The sequence below is a fragment of the Canis lupus genome, chromosome 24, assembly GCF_048164855.1.
Source record: "Canis lupus baileyi chromosome 24, mCanLup2.hap1, whole genome shotgun sequence".
NCBI classification, from domain to species: domain Eukaryota; kingdom Metazoa; phylum Chordata; class Mammalia; order Carnivora; family Canidae; genus Canis; species Canis lupus.
Window position 1 is genome coordinate 26009328 of NC_132861.1, and position 17579 is coordinate 26026906.

General features: G+C 36.4%; 1 protein-coding gene and 1 pseudogene across 9 annotated transcripts in view; one reads left to right on the forward strand and one right to left on the reverse strand.

Annotated features, from left to right (window-relative positions):
• LOC140615899 (uncharacterized) overlaps window positions 1–17579 on the forward strand; it is a 309775-nt gene that overhangs the window by 138965 nt on the left and 153231 nt on the right. The gene's annotated exons all lie outside the window — the stretch shown is intronic.
• On the reverse strand, window positions 5614–5685 carry LOC140616667 (U4 spliceosomal RNA; annotated as a pseudogene).

Sequence of the window (17579 nt, forward strand, 5' to 3'; positions counted from 1 at the left end):
GTTGGCAGTGGATTTTTCTGTGGAACAGTCTGTACGTGTTTTGAGGGTTGTAGTTGGCTACATAGCCTCCTGGTTTTATTCTCTCCCCTTCCTACAGAGTTTGTGAGTGAGGTAAGTTACTTTTGAAAATAAATTTCTTTTTTCTACGTAGAGTTTAAGTGAGTTCTGTTGTCGGCAACTGGGAATCCTAACTGACTCACAGCTGGTTTGAATCTGAATAATATATCCCAAAGTCTACAGTTTTTAAAAGCAATTTAGCAGTTTATAAGGTAGAACATTCTTTTGGTTAGACCTTTAGTGTTCATCTGGTCAAGTAATTTTCAGTGTATATATATATATATATATATATATATATTTTTTTTTTTTTACATAGAATTATTTCTTCAAGTGAAATTTTACAAGAAGGTGAGCATCCAATATGAAAAGCAGATAAAACTGAAACTACTCTAGTTGAAGGGTGGGGGATATAAGAATCCTCCCCCCACAGTGTCTGAGGCCTCTTCTTGAGTCCTTAAGCACTCCAAAACATGAGAATTCACTGACAATTTACCTCATTTTCTAGAAGAGGAAACAGGTACACAGGAAAATGTAAAAGAAACACATTTAATGAGAGAACAGTCACTGGAACCCATTATATCTACACTAGCCTAGAGTTTTTGTACTACACTGCGCTGCACAATCAAATTAAGAAAGAAAAGTAGGGGATCCCTGGGTGGCTCAGCAGTTTGGCGCCTGCCTTTGGCCCAGGGCTTGATCCTGGAGTCCCGGGATCGAGTTCCGCGTCAGGCTCCTGGTGTGGAGCCTGCTTCTCCCTCTGCCTGTGTCTCTGCCTCTCTCTCTCTCTCTCTCTCTATGTCTATCATGAATAAATAAATAAAACCTTAAAAAAAAAGAAAGAAAGGTAATCTCTCTCTTTTAAAGTTTTCTTCTAGACATAGTACCAGTAGCAAAAGCAATAATCTGTTTAAATTGAGGTTTTCAGATAAAAAAGTTTAACAAATTTAATTTAAAAATTTACTTCCAATAGTATATTTGAGAGTACTTTAGAAGTTAACACTGTATGGTTTTTGATTTAAAAATGTATACAGTCCAACAAATCTTTTCCTTAGGATAAAAAACCCTGTCTCAAGATTTCTTACCAGTATATGGTAATCTAATGGCTGTACATTATACTTTCAAAATTCAAATGAATTGAAAAAACAAATCAAAACAGTATTAAAACCGTATTAAAACATATGTTAAGCTCATCTAGATATGTATTATCTTCTGAAAAGTCTAATAAGATCGAATCAGTGAAATAGATGAATGTTTCCTTTCCCCAGGTGTGCATGTATGTTTTCTATGGCAATGCAGATATAGCAAAACTAACTCTTTCTATTAGTGAATGAAATGAGTGCCTTTATTGAAAAGGCAAATTTAAATAGAATCAATAAAAAGTAGAGGATCCATTTGAATTTCAATTGAAATTTTCTGGACCTACATGACCAAACCATCATATAGAAAATATGATTAAAGTCTCCATTCTCTTAATGACCATTTGAGACCTTTGCAATTTTAGTTGCTGTGATTACCTTCTCAGTGTAAGCTCTATGAAGAAATCAAAAGTCACAACAACTTCTCGTCAACATCATTGGTTCTCTTTTTCATTTTTCTTTTGCAAATGATAATAATTTGTGTCTGGTGATTTGGAAGTCTGTTTTTTTATGACTCATCTCCCAAAGGGCTATAATTTCCCATTAAATTGCTCTCCATACTAGTACCACAAAACAACTCCTCCCTTCTATCATGATTTTTTCTCAACTATTCCCTTCCCAAACATTAAAAAAAAAATTTAAGCTGTATCTTACTTGGGAGTCTTTACCCTTAAATTTTGGAGGGACTATCAGTGAGTTAATAGAGAAATTTCTCCTCAAATAAATTTATATTTTACTTGGACCAGAAAAAAAAATGAGGCATTCATCAGGAATTTAGGACAATTTCATGATTGATAGATCACTTTCTTCTCAAAAAGAATTCTTTTAAATTTGAGTATGGTAGATGCACAATGTTATATTAGTTTCAGGTGTACAACATAGGATTCCACTTTTGTATATGTTGTGCTATGCTTAGCATAATTGTAGCTACCATCTGTTACGTACAATGTCGTAACAATATCATTGACTATATTCCCTACACTGTGCCTTTTATTGCCATGAATTATTCCATAGCTGGAAGCCTGTATCTCCCACTCCCCTTCACCTCTTTTACCCAAGTCCCATCCCTCTTTCCCTCTGGCAATCATCAGTTTGTTCTCTGTATTTATAGATCTATTTTGCTTTTTGTTTATTCATTTGTTTTTTTAGAATCTACATATGACTGAAGTCATATGGTATTTGCCTTTTTTTAATATGACTTATTTCACTCAGCATAAAACCCTTTAGATCCATCCATGTTGTTGCAAATGGCACAATCTCATCCTTTTCTAAGGCTGTGTAATATTCCATTGTAGCATATATAGGACATCTTCCTTAGCCATTTGTCTATCAATGGACACTTAGACTGTTTCCATATCTTGGCTGTTACAAATAATGTTGTAATAAGTACAGAGGTGCATGTATCTTTTTGAATTGGTGTTTTCATTTTCTTTGTGTAAATACCTAGTAGTAGAATTATTAGATCATATGGAATTTCCATATTTAATTTTGAGAACCTCCATACTGTTTTCCACTCCCCATTTACATTTCCCCATCATCAATTTTCTTGATGTTAGTGATAAGAGAATCTTAGAAGTGACAAAATAGGCTCAATACATGGCATCCAAAAGTGTTTCTGCTGCTTACAGTCCAAGATACCTTGCATTGCACCATCACTGTCCACACCTATAGGCTGCCACCGTTGGGCACTATGGCAGTGGAAGGCATCAGATATGTAGAATTTTCAATGACCAAAGGTTTGCTGTGTACCATAACTCTCAAGTTCTATTCAGAATTTTTCCTCTTTTCTGGAGAGCCACAATTATTTTTTTAAAAAAGATTTGATTTATTCATTCATTAGAGACACAGAAAGTTAGAGAAGCAGAGACATAGGCAGAGGGAGAAGCAGGCTCCATGCAGGGAGCCCAATATGGGACTCGATCCTGGGACTCCAGGATCACACCCTGAGCCAAAGGCACATTTAACTGCTAAGCCACCCAGGCATATCAGAAGACCATATATATATATTTTAAATTAGATCTGATAAGGAATAATTGACAGGATGAAGTATTTCCCTGGAGGCTTTCAATCCCTCATATTAAGAGGGATATTGGGCAGCCCCGGTGGTGCAGTGGTTTAGCGCCGCCTGCAGCCCAGGGTGTGATCCTGGAGACCCCGGGATCGAGTCCCACATTAGGCTCCTTGCATAGAGCCTGCTTCTCCCTCTGCCTGTGTCTCTGCCTCTCTCTCTCTCTCTCTCATAAATAAATAAATAAATAAATAAATAAATAAATAAATAAATAAATCTTTAAAAAAAGGAGGGATATTAATCCCTCATATTAATCTTTCTTGGATTAATTAATTTTGACATTTAAATATTTTGACAAAATAACGAAGGACTACTATAGTAAAACAGTAGTTATGTGTTATTTATATTTAGTCAATAACCATAAAGTCCTATTCGGGGCCAAAATTGACCTTTCTGTTCTTAGTTTCTTCAGCCTTTATAAAATGCCTACTATTCTACTATGTTTTCGTATTTCTAAGTTTTAAGGCTATATAAGCATTCATTCACCCATTTTTTCCAATAATGCAATTCAAACCTCTATCCTTGACCAATGTATTTAATACTCCTTTACATAAAGAATTGGTACTCCTGTCATGAATGGTAAATGTAGTTTTAAAAATGTAACCTGGCCCTAGTCCTGACTCAGACAGTTTTCAAGATGAAACAAGTTGCTGATCCCTTTCCATTGTTCTATGCAAGGGTTGTAGAGATGATTGCCTTAGACAAGGCCAGTGGGGCCACTCACCCAGGCCACCCTTTAGAGGGTCCTTGTATCATAAACACCATTCAGTTCCAAGGAAATGCATTTCTACTTTTCTTGCCCTGTATCCATGAAGCAAAGGCTCCAGTGTCCTAATTCCATGAAGACTTGGAGATTGTGTCACTGTCAATGTCAGAGACAGACACTGCTTTGAAATGTGGGATAGAAATAGGTAGAGCAAAAATAAATTAATTTGCCAAATTTTTTCTACCAAACAACAATAACACAATATTTTCTTGTAAAGTAGTGCTGAGTGTCTATATTCCTGCTTTTCCTTGTTGCCAAGGACTGGATTGTTTCCCCAAATTCATGTGTTGAAGCCTTAACCCTAATGTGACAGTATTTAAGGAAGCAGTTAAGTTTCAGTGAGGTCATATGGGTGGGTCCTCATCAAATACGATTAGTGTTTTTTAAGACGAGATACCAGATTTATCCCTCTCTTCCTCTTTCTCCCTCTGCATGGGCTCAGAGGAAAGGCCATGAAGATTGCAGCAAGAAAGCAGCTATCTGCAAGCTGGGAAGAGAGTCCTCAGTAGAAATCAAACTTTACTGGATGTTGATCTGGGAATTCTAGCCTTCAGAAATGGGAGAAATACATTTCTATTGTTAAGTCACCCAGTCTATATTTCTTGTGGCAGCCCAAGCAGACTGATACATTTGTGTTCTAATTCTTGGATCTGGAGGTGGTCATAAATTACTGAGGTATGCACAACAATCGTACACAGTATCTGAATAGCCTTTACAGTGTTAAATAATTTATAGTTCTTGAAAAAAACCATCCAGTTGAAACATGTGAAGCATGACATTGATTCTTTTTTCCCCAGTTTTACTGAAATGTAATTGAAAAATAAAACTGTATATTTTTAAAGTGTACAACACGATGATTTGATATATGTATACATTATGAAGTGATGACCACAACCAAGTTAATTAACATTTCTATCATCTCACATAGTTTTCTTATTTGCTTTACTTGGTGGGGATGCTCAACATTTACTTAGTAGATTTCAAGCATATAACACAGTATTGTTATTTTTATTTATTTATTTTTAAATATTTTCTTTATTTATTCATGAGAGAGACACACAGAGAGAGGCACAGACACAGGCAGAGGGAGAAGCAGGCTCCATGCAGGGAGCCCGACGTGGGACTTGATCCTGGATCTCCAGGATCACACCCTGGGGTGAAGGCAGGCACCAAACCCCTGAGCCACCCAGGCTGCCCCACAGTATTGTTATTAACTGTAATCCCACCATGTTACATATTAGATCCTCAGAACACATTCATTTTCTAACTGAAAGTTTGTACCCTTAAACCAGTGTCTACTCATTTCCTTTACACTATAGCATTCTACTCTCTGTTTCTGTGAGTTCAACTTTTGGCTTTTGATTCCACATATAAGTGATACTTGTACAGTATTGGTCTTTCTCATGACATTGATTCTTTACATTGGCTGCTAGATAGACATTGAACATTTCAGTTGTGAATGGTTTTCTTTTTATAAAAATATTTAATAAGATATAATTACATTTTCAAAAGTTACATTAAAATTTTGTTTTTTCTTTATATCTTCTGGTTTAAATTTTGTTACTGATTATAAGTTTTATTTTGCCTTCTAATTTTATTAGCAATAATCGCGCCTTGGATAAACCTCATTGACTACAATACTGCCACTGCGCAAAGCTTATTTTGCCTTCTAATTTTAATACATCATTTTGATTATTTTAGGGAAAAAATAAGAAACATAAAAAATAGTCTTACCTTATTTACCTTTAAATTTTTTTTATACTTTGAAAACAATATTCTATTTTTCACTTCTTTAGACCAGAGGTCAGCAAACTAGGACCTGTGGGTCAAATCTGGTCTGCCATTTGTTTTTATATAAGGCTTTATTGGGACACATTCATGCCCCTATTTTTATGTATCGTCTATGGCTATTATCATGGTGCAACATCAGAGTTGAGTAATTGCTACAAATACCTGAAAGCCAAAAGTAATTACTATCTGGCCCTTTACCGGTAAAGTTTGCTAGCTCCTGCTTTAGATCATTGAAAATGTGTACAATTTGAATCATGATAAAATAAATTAAAGTAGGATTAAAAACCAAAAGCAATAAGAGAGAGAAACTTTTCAAATTAATGTTCCAAATTTAAATAACCAGAAGCTAGGAAAGTGAGGGGACTTCTGTACAGCACTGCTCACATAAAATTTGTAAGCAAGACATTACAAATTATTTAAAGAAGACTGAAGGAAAATGAGCAAGGGACATTATTCACATGAAATCCACACTGAAATTGGTTGGTTAGAGTTCCTGCAATAACAGATTCTCATTAAATGAAGCTGTAGTCACTGATCAAAACAGTGAAAATGAAAGACAAAATTACTCATATCAAATTTATATTTCAGAGACAGCAAATATAATTCTGGCATACTTGTTAAAAGTTGAAGAAAAATGCATTCATAAAATCTGCAAATTGGATAAAAAGTTGAAAACTTTGGAACTTTACTCTGTTTATTGGATGATGATTCTGGAAAATGGCTGTCATATCCTGACACAAATGAGAATGTTTCTAGCAAAGCACAATCTGATTTAAATCAATGATTACAGTTTTCCATTGGATAAACGTGGCAGAAAATTTATATTTCATATTTTCATAGACTTTGTTTTTTAGAGCAGCTTTAGGTTCACAGCAAAATTGAGTGGAAAATGCAGAGATTTCCCATCTCCTTCCTGTCCGTATGCACGCACAGCCTCTCCCATTATCAACTTCCCCTACCAGAATGCTGCTCTTTGTTACGATTGATGAACCTGCACTGACACCTCATTATCATTCAGAGTCCATAGTTTACATCTGGGTTCACTGTCAGTGTTGTACATTCTGTAGGTTCAGACACAGGTATAATGACGTACCCATCATTAGGTATCGTACAGCATAGTTTCACTGATCTAAAATTCCTCTGTGCTTCACATATTTCATTTTAAACCCCAAATCTTTCAAATTGGGAAAGAAACTTATATTCTAAGTTCAAAGACAAAGTATCCTGTTACTATCATTATATATTTCTCAACCAATGTTCATAAATGGTTTGGGGCAATAATGATAGTTGCTATTGGAAACATATCCTTGATTAAAAGAAAATGAAATGATAAAGTGGCAAAAAATAAAATGTAACCAAGATAAATGCCAACCAAATGGAAAATAGTTAAATGAATAATGCATAGAATATTATGCAATATGAGCATGTATTATTAAGGAATAATTAAGCTATAAAAAGAATGTGAAATGCCATAAGCACATAAAATCAACAAATACTAAATAAATGAACAAAAGGACTAAGTAAGTGACAAACAATTGATATTTTTCAACAAAGAAGTAAATGTAGAACAGAATACATATTGTTATAATGTTCTTAAAAGAATATTAAAGATGATATCATGTGTTCAATTTTTAAACAAAGTACAATGATGCTTATGCAACAATGTTTTCGTTCACTTTATTGAGGTATAATTGATAAAATTGTAAGATATTTAAAGGGTACATTGCAATGATTTGATAAATGTATACATTGCTAAGGAATTCCTCTCATCTAGTTAATTAACACATCCATCAATTTACACATTTATATATATATGTTATACACACATATATATTTTTTTGGTGAGAACAAACAAGTTCTACTCTCTTAACAAATTTCGATGACATAATACAATGTTATTAATTATAGTCACCATGTTCTATATCAGATCATCAGGCCTTATTCGTCTTATAACTAAGTTTGTACCCTTTTATCAACCTCTCCTTAATATTTATATAAACATGAAACATTTGGGGATTTGGTAGAAATGATCTCCAAGTTTGTTAATGAATGGCTAAATATGTAATATGAATAAAAACAATGAAAATAATAAAAAATGCAACTCCCCTTTTGGATGGAGAATCCAAATTAGATCGCTCATTTATTGGATAAGGAAGTGAGAGAAGAAAATACATAAAAAAGTAAATATTACTCAGTTTAACTGGATTTCAAAAGTTATGTTGAGAAGCTCCTCAAATAAAAATAAAATTGTGATTTTTAGTAGAAAATGAATTTAACTTCGAGTGTCCGTTTTGCTTGCTATTATTAATCATATTAGGAAAAGATAATGACCACCAAAAATACAAAAGTGATGTGCTTGGATACTTCAATTTTTAAAAGGCTTATAAACTTAAAAAAGCCCCAAACTCTGGAGAAAACTTTGGAGAAATTGCAAGAAGCTGCATGTTGAATATGCAACAAATGTGACATCTTATTAAAATAGAAGGGAATTGCAACTAGAGATAAAAATATTTCCTAACTATGCAAAAAAATATTCATGTACAAATATTTCCAAAACTAATTTCTATGAAGAATATTTTCTAGTCATTAGAAAGCAAGCTATCGTTTCAATTGGAGAAAGATTGGAATAAATAGAGCAGCACACGGCTGTTTTCAGTTCTCTTTATAATATTCCAGTACTGACAATTTTAGAAGAAAAAGAACCTAAGAAATATTGTATGGCTCTAAATACTGCTTTAAAATACTTTGAAAATCTGATAAAAGCAATAGAGATTTATATCTTGGAATTAAATTATTTTGTAATGGTTTTGTGTTAATCATTTATCATCAGCGTTCCTATTACAATGTTCAAATATGATTTGTTAATTTCATATTCCATTTTGAATCTAAGGATTGCTTTAAATTTTTATTAACAATTCCAGGGGCATCTGGTGGCTCAGTGGTTGAGTGTCTGTCTTTGGCTCAGGTGGTGATCTAGGGGTCCTGGGATCGAGTCTCACATCCGGCTTCTCTGCAGGGGGCCTGCTTCTTCCTCTGCTTATGTCTCTGCCTCTCTCTCTGTGTCTCTCATGACTAAATAAATAAAACCTTAAAAAACAAACAAACAAAAAACGATTCCAGTTCCCACTGCTTCAGCAGAACAAAGTTTCTCCATATTAATATGAATAAAAAACTATCTAAGAACCACAAGGACTAAAGAAAGGTTATCTGATTTGGCTGCTGATAGAAACCAGCTATGTGGAAACTTTAATTACACCAAATAATTAGTGAATTTGCAGAAATTTTGTGAGATAAATCTAGAATTTTAAAATGAATTATGTTATTTCCGTGTTTTATTATTCACCCAAACATTGTTGGCCCATCAATGGAACACCTAGATGTGCACAATAAAAATTAAATTCAGTTTTCTTTGATATTTTGCCAACTTTCAGTTTTATACACATATTTCTCAATTTTACTAGGAAGATATATTTGTTAAAAAGGGGGGAATAGAACATATTAAGTATTTTATTTAACAGCTCGTTAGCTTGCTATAAAACTTCAATATTTAGACATGTGGTATGTGAACCTCCATTTGTCCCCTGCTTTCGTGGTGAGGGGCCATCCTGCTGGCCTCCTCTTTATGGGCTAATCTAAGGACCACTGGATGAGATGAAATGTAGAAGTATGTTGACAACGGATGAGGTGATGAGCTAGTGTCTTTCGTTTAGCCTTTTCCCTGCTGTTGCTACATTTCAAATGGATCTTTCGTCGCTGTTCCTAGGAAGGGAGGATATTGCTGCATGCTCCAACTGCTCAGTATTTTCTTCCTAATCTGATGCTTTTTGCTTTCTTGACTGAAAAAGATGTTTTGGTTTTGAATGAACTCACCTAAGTTGGCTGGCTCTGTCGAAAAGCCAAAGAAATTTATTTTTGGATTTTTCCTACGTGCTTCCAAGGAGGGATAAATGTCTTAGCATCTAGGAGAATCAGCAGGTTGTCACAACCCAGACCTATTAAATTTAATGATTTATTGTAACAATGTCTATGCTATTATATTCAAGAAGTTATTACATATCTTATACGCCAAAGTTGTTAAAAATAACAAAGGACTATTATCTTGAGTGTGGGAAACAAAATCATTTTTTAAAATGTGATTAATGCTGTGAGCTTGGACCTTTTACGTACATGTGGTAAGCAGTATTCCATGGGAACTTTCTCAGCATGTGTCCAACGATGTAAACAAAAAGTTAAAATACAGCTTACACTCTCCCTGGCATTCATTAGCATAGCCAAGAAAGCAGGAACTAACCACATTTTACATAAAAAGACTTTAGAAATCTGTGTCTACTTACATTAGCATTATTCAATCTGTGGGTGCCAACTAGATGCATAGAAACGATTTATTTATAGGCCTATCACCAAAATGTGTTCTTCATTAATTCATATTTTTCCCAGCTCACATTACTTCTTGAACCCATCCAGGTGGTTTTTAAATGCTGTGGGTAATTTAAAACTGAGCGAATTCATGCACACCCTGTTTTTTAGTGCTTAAGAACAATCGAATGGAAATGTCCTTACCACTCATTTGATATTTTGTCAATTCGTTTGCGTTTAATTAACCTGAGGAATAACACAACTATGAGCTTGGCTGGACTTTTTGAGTTAAGATCCACATTGGGAAAGAAATAAACCTTGAACATCTTGCCAAAGATATTTAGAAATACATTTCTCACAAGATTAAAGCTGAAAATCCAAAGTAACTGCAGTTTATTCTGACAGTACAGTTCAGTGAAACTGTGTTATATTGAACATTTCCTTATATATAACATTCGTTAAAATAGAAAGGGCCTCATCTAAAGCCTTGTAAAGTGACGTTTCCTCCATATAATTTTTTCCTGTATGTAATGTTCAAAAGTGTAGTGCCTTGGAAAACATTACAAAGGACTTTCCTTGTCGATCTGTGCTTGTTGTTAAATTTATTTTGGGCTGTCCTTCTGGTTAGCATTTCATAGCTCTTCATAGATTCAGTCAATATATAATAGAAAAACAGCCCCCAGAGTTTGCCTTTTAATACTGTGAAGCAGCAGGAGAAAGTTTAGGTTCTTGGCTGAAGGTCCTTCTTGAGCAATACTTTGGTTCTGATAAAGCTTTGGTCCTGTCCTTTCATTTTTTCCAGGGACTTGTGTCACCTATGCTGGTCTAGCAGCGAAAAGGATGCATGGAAGTGACCTGAGCATGAGAAAAATCTTGTTCATAAATTCAAGTGACTCTGTTTTGGAGAGCAACTTTCCCTCTATGTTGTATTTCTATATTGCGTTATATAGCCAAAGCCTCTACTGAGAAAAACGTAACTGATTTGTGTCCCATGGTACAATTTCTCAATATCCATTATTCTTCAGCCTAGCATGTGATTCCATTAGATGATTAAAACATTTTTCTACATTATGCTTTGAATTTTCCAGTAACAGATTTCAAATGTGTAGTATGTACGTACATATGTACAATGGAATTTGTGCAGACATAATCTATCCTCTGTTGCTGTATTATTTAGTGGTTTATTTTATTTTATTTATTTTTTCAAAGATTTTATTTATTTATTCATGAGAGACACAAAGAGAGGCAGAGACACGGCAGAGGGAGAAGCAGGCTCCCTGTGGGGAGCCCAATTCGGACTTGATCCCAGGACCCCGGGATCATGACCTGAGCCGAAGGCAGATGCTCAACCGCTGAGCCATCCAGGTGCCCCTCATGGTTTATTTTAAGCAAATGTTAATCCAAAAGTGCCTTCTTGTGCATTCACTCATTCATTTATTCCAAAACATTTTTGAGTCCCTACTGTGTTCAATGTTAGACAGTAGGCATAAAAGTGACACTGTCTTGATCTGCCTGAGTTTTCAGACAATTAACAGGGGCATATAATAGCACGTGAAGAGGGTTAACAACCGTGGATGTACCAGGTGCTATGGGGACAGACCGTAGGGTGATCTGAGCTACTTAAAGGAGCCCACGAAAGGCTTTACTGAGGTGGAAGGGGGCTGGGGGTGGGGAGTGGTGGAGTGTAGGTGAGTGTGATGGGTGGCATTTCATCTGACACCTGAGAGATGATCAGGAAAAGCTAAGGGAGGGGATACATTGAAGGTTGAAAAGATTCTCGATAGAGTGAATGGCAACTTGCAAAGGCTCAGAAGCCAGAGAGAATGTGGTGTATTCAAAGAACCAAAAGTTTGAGGCCAAGGTGAGGGGGCAAGGGGTGAACATGATGCCAGATTGCATGTCTCTTCTCGGCATAATTTAGGCAGAGCAAACGGTAACTAATGTAAACCATCATAAAATCTACATCTGCTAAGGAAATTATGGAATAGGTTTTATATTTAGCAGCACTACTGCATATTCAGACTTATTGTATATGCAACCTTGCCGAACCTGAAATCTAGACATTCTCAGGGCAGAAGAGATTTAAATGTGACTTTTATTTGATAATCTGGATGCTGGAAGGATTTTGCCCCTGCTGAACATCTGTGCCATTGAGTCTAGGTGGGGGATGTAGACATAGACACACATTTGGAGACTGAAAAGATGCCTGCAAGGTAATAGCTCCAAGTCTGCCACAGTCCACTTGTGTTGTTCTCCACGCTTCTGGGCTGACCTCAGCCCCCTCCTGCCTGGTGACAGAGCTCCCACTGGGTTCCACTGTGAGGAGGGGAAGGGGGTCACTCAGAAGTCCTGTGCTTCCTTGGTTCCCCCAGCTGGAAAGCGGTGAAAGAGAGAACAGAATCCAGGTTTTATTTTTCTCCCTTTTTTAAAATTACTTATTTATTAATTATTTTCTTCGAAGTTAGTTATTTTTACTATGAATTCTTTTTTCTCGAAAATGATCTATAATCCAACTGCCCAAAAGACCCCTGTTGACATTTAAAAAAAAGGTTAATGGTGATAAAAGCAAACGTTTTCTAAGTTTAAACAATACATAAAGTCATAAACAAAAGAAAAAGCTTGTGTTCTTGCCCTAAATGTTCCCAGTCTGTCTTTCCATAGGCTTCACCGTTCACAGCTTTCTTGTATATACTTCTAGGACTTGTTCCTTTCTCTGTCCAGATAGCTCTGTGGCAGACAACTGTGATGTGCCAGATGCCCTTTCAGGCTAAAAGGCATCCCTCGCTTGCAGGGAGGGCTGCTGGCAGAGAGCATGTGGTGGTTGCCGGAGGTGGGGCTGGGGTTGAGAGAAGAGAAAGTGGGGGGAGGTGGTCAAAGGTAGAAACTTCCTGGGGCACTTGGGTGGCTCAGCTGGTTAAGTGTCTGACTCTTGATTTCAGCTCAGGTCTGGCTTTCAGGGTTGTGAGTTCAAGCCCTGCGTTGGGCTCCTGGTTGGGGGTGGAGCCTACTGAAAAAAAAAAAAGGCAGAACCTTCCTGTTCTATGATGAGTAAGTCATAGGGATGTAATGTGCAGTGTGGACTAAAGTTAATGATATTGTAATTGTTTATTTGCAAGTTGCTAAAAGAGTAAATCCTAAAAGTTTTCATCGTAAGAAAATAATTGCTACTATATGAGGTCATGGATGTTAACTAGACTTATTGTGGTGATCATTTTGCAACAAATAAATATATCAAATCATTATGGTGTACACCTTAAACTAATACAATGTTATATGTCAATGATACCTCAATAAAATGAAAAAAAGGGGGGGGGAACTAACAGTACAATGAGAGGAATCAAAAAGGAAATTTTATAGGTTATATTTTTCCTTAAATTAAATGTCTCAAAATGGATATGTAATCAGTAATTAAACTGCAATTTGGAGATCTTGCAGGTTGGATTACCGGGGAAGCTGACTCTAAAACAGAGTCGCATGTAGTATGTTTATTCACGTGTGCCCTTAAGAGCAGCACCCATAGGAGAGAGGGGAAGAAAGCTAGGCTTTGATGCAGTTCCGATAAAAGGCCTTGGAGGATCCTGTGGGAGTTCTGGAGCTGCCTGGTCTCCACCAGCATCACCCCATGAGGCTGGGCCTTTATATCCTGGTGCTGGATGCAGACCCTGGGTGAGCTGTCTCCCCTTGCTACCAACGGCAGAAAAGGAAGAGTTCCAGAGAGGAGAGCCATGATGGCAGTTCTGGGGGTGTCCACAGTGGGGGTGTCCTTGAACACAATGATGTTGGAGACAGTGGCAAAAAAAGGATGGCCGCTGTGGACTGTGGCAAGGAGAGAGAGCAGTGGGATCTCACCCGTGGTGACCTCAAGGCTCTCTCTGAGAGAGCTTGCCAGGAAGTTCTGCTGGCAAGACCGCAGCAGCAGACACACGAGGCAACTGAAAATAACAACAACAAACACAGAGAATTTCTGCCGAGGGCTTTCACGAGCTGGGCATTAATAGGCATCCTTGGAACTCCATCCTTGCACCAAGTCTTCTTGGTGGTCAGTACTATTATTATTGCTGTATTACCAATTTGGAAACTGAGGCTCAGAACTACTAAGAAACTTATTCAAAGTCATAAAACAAACAGCCAATTTGGAAATTAGACATTGAAACATCCAGTGGGTTTATGTAGAGTCACTTTGGGAACAACATCTTGTGAATAGTTGCCTAAAGAGGAGGGGGTAAGAGAGACACCTGAAGATGACATTTACTTGCAGGAGGTTAAGAATTCACAGCTTACAGGGAGGAAAGGAATGGGTGGGGGGGAGGGCTTTGTGAAAGCCTATGTTTTCCTTTTTTTCAAGTCATTTGTGCTGTATGGGTCTTCGAATGTATTCCAAGTCATTTTGGATCTAGGGTTGACTTTGTCAAGATGAGTCACGTACATGGTCTGATATGAGGATCTGCTTGCCTCCAAAGATCTTTATCACTGCCTGACAGAGTCTGAAATTCCAGTATTAAACATTCATTCCTTTGAATGTTGAAGAGTTTTTATTTTACAGAAATCTTTCTTAAAATATAAATGTCCCTTTGAAGGATAAATATAAGTCCTTTGGAGTGATGGCAAATATAGGTCACTGTATCCTGAAAATGTTTCCAGAGTATGGAAGGTTACACCTGTAATAGAAAGGGATAGAGAGGGATCCCTGGGTGGCGCAGCGGTTTGATGCCTGCCTTTTGCCCAGGGCGCGATCCTCAAGACCCGGGATCAAATCCCACATTGGGCTCCTGGTGCATGGAGCCTGCTTCTCCCTCTGCCTGTGTCTCTGCCTCTCTCTCTCTCTGTATGACTATCATAAGTAAATAAAATTAAAAAAAAAAAAAGAAAGGGATAGAGAAATGTGGAAAACTGAGAAGATATTAGTGAAAAGATATTAGCGAAAAATTGCTTCTTGAAGTCCTTGAATTTATTTGTGACGTCCTGAAGACATAGCCTCATAAAATTACACTCATTAATATATGTAAGTTTTCTTATATGGGTTCTTTTATTACACATGTTTTATTTTTTAGAATGTTGACTGGTTATTTAAAAACAGCTGATTATTTAAAAAATCATTGTTAACCATTACTAGTATATAAGTACTTTTCTGAAACTGTTTTATGTTGCAGATGATGGAGAAAAGAGAGCTTGTTTTAAAATTTATCTAAATAGCACTATTACATCACAGTGGAGAAAAGAGTATAACATCATAAAGTAAATTATCTATTTTTAAGACAATCAAACATACTTTCAGATGTGGTTGTGGTGATTGTATACCCACAGTTAGGGCAGTTAATGTTTGAGACTGATGTTGCATTTTCAACCACATTCAATGGATCAGAGTTTATTATTTTCTTCTCCTGCTGTATTTATTACTCTGTCAAGTTTTGGTTCAAATTAAGTTTCTACAGCACGGATAAGTATAAACACTAAACACCCGGTGCGTCAGAAGCTTCTCTTCTAGGATAATTAAGATGTGCAAATAAAATTATTTATAAAAGAATTATGGCCTAATTAAAAATACTGCATAATAAACATATAAGGCGCAGAGTATTTGCAGAGGCAAAAAAGTGCATTTTTGTATTAGCCTGTGGGTTTTATAAGAGGTAGTGAGAAATCAGGGCTGTAATAACTGAGACTTTGAGTTTCTCCTTCTGTAAAGAATGTAGGTTAGGGGGGCACCTGGGTGGCTCAGCCGGTTAAGCATTGGACACTTGATTTCAGTGCAGGTCATCATGATCTCAGGATCATGAGATTGAGCACTGGGTGTGGAGCCTGCTTAAGATTTTCTTTCTCTCCCTCTCCCTCTGCCCCTTCCCGACCCCTCTCCCACCTCTGACCCCCACTTGCATGTGCCCACACGCTCTCTTTCTCTCTCTAAAAAACAAAACCCCAAACTGTAGACTAGTAATACCTTCTGTATACCCCTCAGGATTGTTGTCAGAATCAAAACAAATTGTGTATGTGAAAGCCTTTCTAAGTTTCATGGGTGAGATACTGCAAAGTTTGTTCAGAAACATTGGGTGGGGGAGACAAACGCTTGGCGTGATCGTCACCTCTGTTTATATGTCAGGAAAGTCTGAGGTTAAGTGGATGGAGTGTGGCCTGTCTGGGGGGTCCACAAAGCCCTTGGAATGTGATTTCATTACAGTGTCAATGCACAGTTTTCTGAGTAGTGGGTCCATATTTTTAATCCAGAACCTCAGTCCTTTGAAACTATGAAGTGTTAGGACAGCTGTCTGGAGGTATTTTCTGTATATTTTTCCAAATGAACTGAGTAGGAAAAACAGTTTCGCAGACTGTCTTGCTTTGTGGAAATTTAATCAATTCTTAGAGTTTATGGAGCACAGCTTAAGGTCGAAAGCACGTGGCTCTATTCGGAACACTGGTTCCTCATCAGAGTCTTACCTATTAAGGCTTAATTAATTGATACATTTTAGAATTGACTTGCAATTCCAAATAATGTGCTAATTTTATGTCAGGGCATGAAATATCACAAAGATAATTTGCATGGCATTTTGGGATATGCCACATGGAGTTTGGATGTGTCTATATGGATATCGGTTAAAAAATTGTTTCATTTTCTTTGCATAATTACAATTAAGTAAAATACAATGAATCAAAGGGGTAAATACTGAATTTACAAGACTTTTATAAGTAAAATATTTTCAAACAATTTTAATGAGAAACTGAGCTTGCTTTTATCAGCTTTAATGCTTGAAATGACTACATGAAGTGTTTGATCAAAACCTGTAAATGATGATCTCTTCAGTTTTTAAAATTTTTCTCATTAATGAGAAACTTAATTCAAGATAATTAATTAATTAATTAATTTTAAATATTGTATTTACTTGTTTATGAGAGACACAGGGAGAGAGGCAGAGACATGAGCAGAGGAGAAGCAGGCTCCCCTAGGGGAGCCTGATGGGAGACTTAATCCCAGGATCCTGGGATCACGATGTGAGCCAAAAGCAGACACTCAACCACTGAGCCACCCAGGCATCCCTCAAGATAATTTTTTAAATGACTTACCACACAATCAAAAATTCCTAAGAGTTTAAAATTTATTTTAAAGTAACTAAGAAAAAAGATAAAATACCTACTAAATTTTCCTTTCTTTCTGTTTTTTTTTTTCTTTTCTTTCATTGAAAATTTCTTAGACTAATGTACATGGATTCCAAATCCAATGGAACATTTCCATACCAAGAAGATGTGGTCTGTATATACAATGGACTATTATGACTCAGCCATCAGAAAGGACGAATACCCACCATTTGTTTCAAAGTGGGTAGAATTGGAGGGTATTATACTGAGTGAAATAAGTCAGTCGAAGAAAGACAATCATATGGTTTCACTCATACATGGAATATAAGAAATAGTGAAA